At 44.9% G+C, this 6,840-nt stretch overlaps 1 protein-coding gene across 2 annotated transcripts in view; it reads left to right on the top strand.

Moving 5' to 3' along the window:
- Positions 1 to 720, top strand: part of LOC307244517 (OX-2 membrane glycoprotein) — a 7,271-nt gene extending 6,551 nt beyond the window's left edge. For both annotated transcript variants that reach the window (XM_080019715.1, XM_080019714.1), the window contains one exon: positions 1 to 720. This exon is cut by the window's left edge and continues 192 nt beyond it. The gene's annotated coding sequence lies outside the window, so the exon portion shown is untranslated.
- The last annotated feature ends 6,120 nt before the right edge of the window (positions 721 to 6,840 follow it).

A 6,840-nucleotide genomic window follows, 5' to 3' on the forward strand; every position in this document is an offset into this window, starting at 1 on the left:
AATCTGACCACACCGACCCTCCAGAGACCATCACCTCCGCTGCTCCTCCCGCTTGTCTCGGACTCTTATCTCCCCGTCAGGCCACTGTCTCGTCTGCAAGGGGTTTTTTTTTATAACTCTGGTTCTATCAACTGGATGGACACGGTTGTCCGGCGTCCCAGGGCAAACAATTGAGTCTCTGTAAAACTTGTGTCTTCCACTTTTTTCGACCTCTTTGAAAAAACAGCGATTTTATCGTTGTTGTTGTTGTTTGTTTCTGAGCCCCTTTTTTGAAAGAGAGCCTGGTCTTCAACTCAAGTTTCCCGTTACAGTACATTTATCGAACAGCTGCCCTGGTCCAAGGCACATATCACGCTGTCTCTTCACAGATCTCCCCAGATTCCCCCGGTTCCTCAAACTGTGTCCATCTGTTTACGACATTAACGTATGACGTACGTGGCAGTTATTTTTCATAGAAAAGCTTGTCAGTCGAAACATTGCCAGTTACCCGCTTGATGAGGACACAGTCCTTTACCGCCCATTTTACCCTCCTTGTATCCACGCCTAAGGGCTTCATCGATATTTAAATGTTTACAAAGGGTTTATTTAGTACATTTTAGGCCTCAAATGTCGTTGTTTTGTTCAAATATATCACCGCATTGCGAAGGTGTGAGATGACACTCATGCCCAGGACAGAAAGTCTGAAGTCCAGCAAAAAATGCCTTTAACCACTTGTGTAAAATAGACAAAATAAATGTTTGTTGTTTTTTTTTAATTCTTTTGTCAATTCATTGTTTCCTTTTTCGCGCTCGCTCTCCATCTTGCAATTCGTTCGGTCGGGGCTTGCACCTTCAAGCTGCAGGGGCAAGTGGTTATTTCTGTGGAATTTGTCTGGCAGCCAGATGCTCGTCGTCTTTGGCCCTTTTCATGCTGCGCCAGCCGGGCTGCCGTGGACTCTGCAGAGAAAATACGCCGTGCACGCAGACACACACACACGCACGCACACACACGGGCAGTTACCCACACACACACACACACAGCCAGATGTGCACATGCCATGGTGGAGCTCATGTAGCCGAATGACCTCTCAGTTCTCGCACGGTATTTATTAGTTCTGTTGGCTTTACACAGCTCATGCTGCATATTTTCACTCCACACAGGGAGAAAATCGCAGATTACGGTTACAATAAAGAAGCAAAGATTTCTATCTTACAAGGTATTTACAGGGTCTACTTTTGATGTGTGCTGTCTTTTTGCTCAACTTTACTTCCTGCCTCGAGAACTAAATCTCACTTAGCGTATTTATTGCCGTAGCCCATATCATTAAACCTTTCACTTGTAAATTACCATATTTGAATGCCTAAACCGGGGCAATTCAACTGCATTCAATTGTGGGCCACAATTCAAATTCAACATGCAATTTCATTTGTGTAAAGCCTGGCTACAAAACAAAGGGAAATGACAAACGAAATCAACTTCACATCATCATTATCTTCATCAATTCACAAAAATTTGCATTTTGGCATTATTAGGTAACTATCTTCCAGGTTTTATATGCTAAAATGCACATTGCTCCTGCACAGTCGTATGGTTGGTCGTCCTTTGTGAAATTAATGTAACTACAATTCGTTGCATTACAGTATTATACAGGCCACGTTTGCCCTGCAGGCCACCAGTTGAAGAGCCCTGGCCAAAACTTTGATCTAATGATATTTCAAACACATTTCAAACAACGCGCTCACAAGATTCATAGTATTTGAAAGTACTCTACGAAGCAATCACACATGCTCTGGATCGAATCTTTTGTCTCCGTCTCTTACACCTCAACTGGTCCATTTGTCCACCAGGGAAAATACACAGGGTCACAACTGTGTGTGTGTTTGTGCCTGCATGTGTGCATGTGTGTGCGTGTGTGTGTGTGTGTGTGTGTGTGTCAAAGGCAGACATTCACACACATGCCGTGGTCTGTAAATGGTAATATGGTCCCTGATGATGTCCTAAAATGTACACCGTATTGCACTGCTTCTTAAAACAACAGCAACATGTCTGTCCAGAAACAGATATACTAAGTGGCATCATTTCAAGCTCTCAGCGCTCTGAGCATCATCATTTCACTTCTAGACATTCACATCCCGATTAATGCTCTTCCCCTCCGCGATCAATCGCAACGGGCACACTGCGTGAAATCATCCCATTATTCAGGAGAATCACATGACATGTTTCATTAGTGACTGTCATTGTTTGACGAAATGGATGCATTCAGATGTATATGTATTTACAACTCAGTGGACTTGGTCTATTGGACGTTACTCCAAGATAACTATTTATCTAGTTTCCTTTTTATGAGACGTGTCATGTCAGCTTTCAATATTAGCTTTAAGTTCATACTACACACTTGTTCAAAAATAAATAGTTCTGATGGCTATTCTTCTTGATTACTATCGGTGATGTAGGAATCCACTAATCTTCCAATCTGGATGGGTAGATGCAGTCATGTGCTATAGGACTATGGTATTGATATACTTTTGAAATCATCCAAAATTGAAGATATAAAGCATTGTTAGGTGAGTAATAGAATTTCTGTACGTAGGTTTGGTCAACATTACACCTCATAATAGCCTTAATTCATATTATAATGTTTATTTACTTATATAGTTCTTTCACAGAGTGGAATCCAGTGGAAAGTTTTAAACATTTCAGCAACCCCTGCACATTTTATACAGTTATCACTTCTCATCTGTCCTCGAGTGCATTCATCTTTCCAATTTCTGCAATTCTATATTTTACAAGAGTAATTAGAGTAGAGTTAAGAGTAAGTAGTTATTTTTTTATTATTAGAGGGATAATTTCTCTCTCCTCCAACTGCACAGGCAATTTCAGTGTGTGTTGCTTATTTATTTATTTATTTATTTATTTATTTATTTATTTATTTCCTAACAGTTGATAAACACATACATACATACATACATACATACATACATACATACAGTAACTTCATACAAGATTTTTACCTGATAATAACAGGAGAGCCCTCCCATCTCCTTTCAACTGTATATGAGGTCGGGGTTTTTTTAGAGAGCAACTTTGAAAATGGAAAATGACAAACATTTCCCATACCTTCCATCCGTTGTTCCTGAATGAAGCATTTGAAACATCGGAATGAAACAACATAGGTATGTACAGTACTGGAGAGCACTATTGGACGCACTAATACTTGTTTAATTTGTTCAATTAGGCCCACTCATAAATAGTATCGTTTGAAATCTAAAAATAATATCTGTTCCTAAAATGTTGTATTTTATTTATCACTGATCGGCTCAGGGTAGTAGGGAGCAGGTTGACCAGGGCTGATTATCAAGCCACCACTCACCACTCTTCACCCACAGCAATTACACACTAATGCAGCTGCGGGTACAAAACACCTCCACGACTCCACCACACAATCACAATCAGTCACCACTCTGAACTCTGTCACCGTGGACCGAGGGGGGCCAAGGTCTCAATTTGTACAGGGCACAACACACAATTTTTTTTTATTTATATCTCTGTGTACAAATCTCCTGAAATATTTAATTTAATTTATAATAGAGGAGATTATATATTTATGTGCTGCACTACATTTGGAACATATCATTTACGCCCGGAACTGATTTCTCAACATGCACAGTATATTCGTATCGCAACGTACAATACATCCGTTACATCTTTTATGGTGCAGTTTACAATATAACATGTTGTACTCTTAAAACAGTGACATAGATCTTCAGGTTTTAACAGACACTCCGCTGCAACTCCTCCGGCCTCGAAGCTTTTGCCCCTAGAGCTTGCAACCCAGGCAAGCCTAGCCGAGTCCCCGCATCATTTAACGCAGCCTGAGCAGCTCAGGGAAAAATATTGCCTCACACCACAAGGCAGTTGGTGTCGAGCCAACATAAAATCCTAGTTTAGCTCGGCACTTCCTTATGACGCCAACAGCAGCGCGCCTGACTACCATAATACTGTTGTTCTGTGCACAACCACAATTGAACCTAGAACCTGGTTTCACCCCCCTCGCTGAAAGTGAGGTATCTAAACTACTAACATGTAGCCGTCCCACTACCTGTCCGCTAGATCCGATCCCATCCAATCTCCTTCAAGCCATATCACCGACTATCACCCCGGCAATCACACATGTGATTAATTCTTCCCTAACTTCCGGCACTTTCCCTTCCGCTTTCAAAGCGGCTCGGGTCGCACCACTGCTCAAAAAACCCTCACTCGATCCCAATCAAGTAGGAAACTATCGGCCGGTCTCTCTCCTCCCATTCCTTTCCAAAACCTTAGAGAGGGCGGTCTCTAGACAGGTTACAGAGTACCTGTCAAGAAACAACCTTCTTGATACACTTCAATCTGGCTTCAAAAGTGGTCACTCCACTGAAACAGCCCTGTTGTCTGTGACAGAGGCCTTAAAATCTGCTAGAGCTGCTGCCAAATCCTCGGTCCTCATTCTGCTAGACTTATCAGCTGCTTTTGACACTGTCAATCACAGCATACTCCTGTCCATACTCTCAAGCATGGGCATAACGGGCAGTGCACTTTCCTGGTTCGAATCTTACCTTACTGGGCGCTCGTTCAGTGTGACATGGCGAGGCCAGCTGTCTGAGCCTCACAACCTCACCACAGGGGTGCCCCAAGGCTCGGTGCTAGGACCCCTCCTCTTTGCCATATACACCACCTCACTGGGCCCGATCATCCGCTCACATGGCTTTTCATATCACTGCTATGCGGATGATACTCAACTCTATCTGTCCTTCCCGCCAGACGACCCTACTATCTCGACGCGGATCTCGGATTGTCTCGCTGACATATCCACATGGAGGAAGGATTATCATCTTCAACTAAATCTGGCGAAAACGGAACTGCTGGTCTTCCCGGCCAAACAAGGTATTTATCACAACATTGATATTAAAATCGACTCTCTATCTCTTGTTCCTACCAAGGCTGCAAGGAATCTTGGTGTCATTATTGATGACCAACTGACATTCTCGGACCATGTTGCCGCAGTCTCCCGGTCCTGCCGCTTCGCACTACTCAACATCCGAAAAGTCAGGCCGTACCTGACCCAATATGCCACTCAACTGCTGGTACAAACCTTGGTGATGTCCCGTCTCGACTACTGCAATGCCCTCTTAACAGGCTTGCCGGCCTGTGCGGTGAAGCCACTTCAGATGATACAGAATGCGGCGGCGCGACTGGTGTTCAACCAGCCAAAGAGGGCACATGTCACTCCGCTGCTCATCGAGCTCCACTGGTTACCTGTAGCCGCCCGCATCAAGTTCAAGTCTCTTATGCTGGCCTACAGAGTGATTGTTGGGAATGCTCCCGCCTACTTAAATGCTCTTGTAAGAGCACATGTTGCCCCCCGGATGCTGCGCTCGTCAAATGAGCGTCGCCTGGCTCTGCCGGCCATACAGCCACGGCAATCCAGGCTATTCTCATTTGTAGTTCCACGTTGGTGGAACGAGCTGCCAAAAATGACCAGAGCGGGGACCTCCCTCTCTGTCTTTAAGAAGCACCTGAAGACCCAGCTCTTCAGTGAGTACCTCCTGTCCTAATCTACAATTACTTTGCACCACCTTGCAGTATTTATTGTTACACCAATGTTGTTGTTACACTAATCTCTGTCGCAATGTAGCTGAATGTTATTCTCCCTTATAAGTCGCTTTGGATAAAAGCGTCTGCCAAATGACTAAATGTAAAAATGTAATGTAACCTGCAGTGCCTTATATTCAACCCCGCAACATAGTTCATCGCCCAAATCATAGAGGCACAAAGCTAAGTATCTGCCAGGTCCAGTTACCGTACATCATTGGACTCATGTTTAAATGATCAATAAAGATGGACACAATATCTTTTAGGGTGCCTAACCACAGACTGTTAAGGTGAGCCCCTACCTGAGCTCCAGCCCTTCCTCCTCGCCTTGGGATCGCAAATTGCAGGAGATAAAAAAGGATTGGGGAGAACGCCGGCTGTGCTTCTGGTAGACCACCGCACCACCACTGAAAAAGAGTCGCGCTTGTTCTCAGACAGCCCCGTTCCAGAGCCCAGCTGAAATTCAGCCCCTACATCCTCCACATTACTCTGCTCCTTTTCCACTGGCCCTGCCTGCATATGCGCCTCCACCTCCTCTGAATCACTGGCTTGCCTGAGTACTGGGTCAGAGTTCCTTCTACCCGACCCCACTTCTGGAGAAAACCTTGTGAGCAGCACTGCAGTTTACTCTTCTGACCCCTCGTCAGCAGAAAACCGACACTGCCCCGAGCCAGAAACTTCACCCACTACCAGAGCCTGGTGTCCGGGCTGATCAGCACCACAGGACCTGAGCTAATGCCAGTGTACATTGTTGGAAGCCTGGGAACCGTCCACTGGAGCAACGGTGTACACCACCCCTTTGGGATTCGACCGAGACAATACCTGGTATGGCTCTGGCAGCCACAAGTCCTGAATCTTTTGTGCACCCTGGAAGGTGCAATTCCGTCTATAGACCAACTGTACCTCATGCAGTGCACTTTGCTGTGAAGAGGGCTGCATCTCCATGTGTCTGCATGCAGTGCCATTTGCCTCTGTGCATGACCGTGAGTTACTTTTAACTGCATAGATGTGTGCATAGATCCAATCATCTGTGGTACCTTCGACCTCCTCATCCCCTACTCTCAACAGAATGTCCCTGGCAGATTGGGGGACCTGCCAAACATCAAGAAATATGGCGTATAGCCCATACTGGAATACCCAATTCATTATATGCAAAATCTACCTGTTGCAAGTGCTCCACCCACCTCCTCTTCTTCTTTAGGGGCAGTGTTCTCAGCAGGTCATGGACAG

The sequence above is a fragment of the Zeus faber genome (genome assembly GCF_960531495.2).
Source record: "Zeus faber genome assembly, chromosome: 18".
NCBI lineage: Eukaryota > Metazoa > Chordata > Actinopteri > Zeiformes > Zeidae > Zeus > Zeus faber.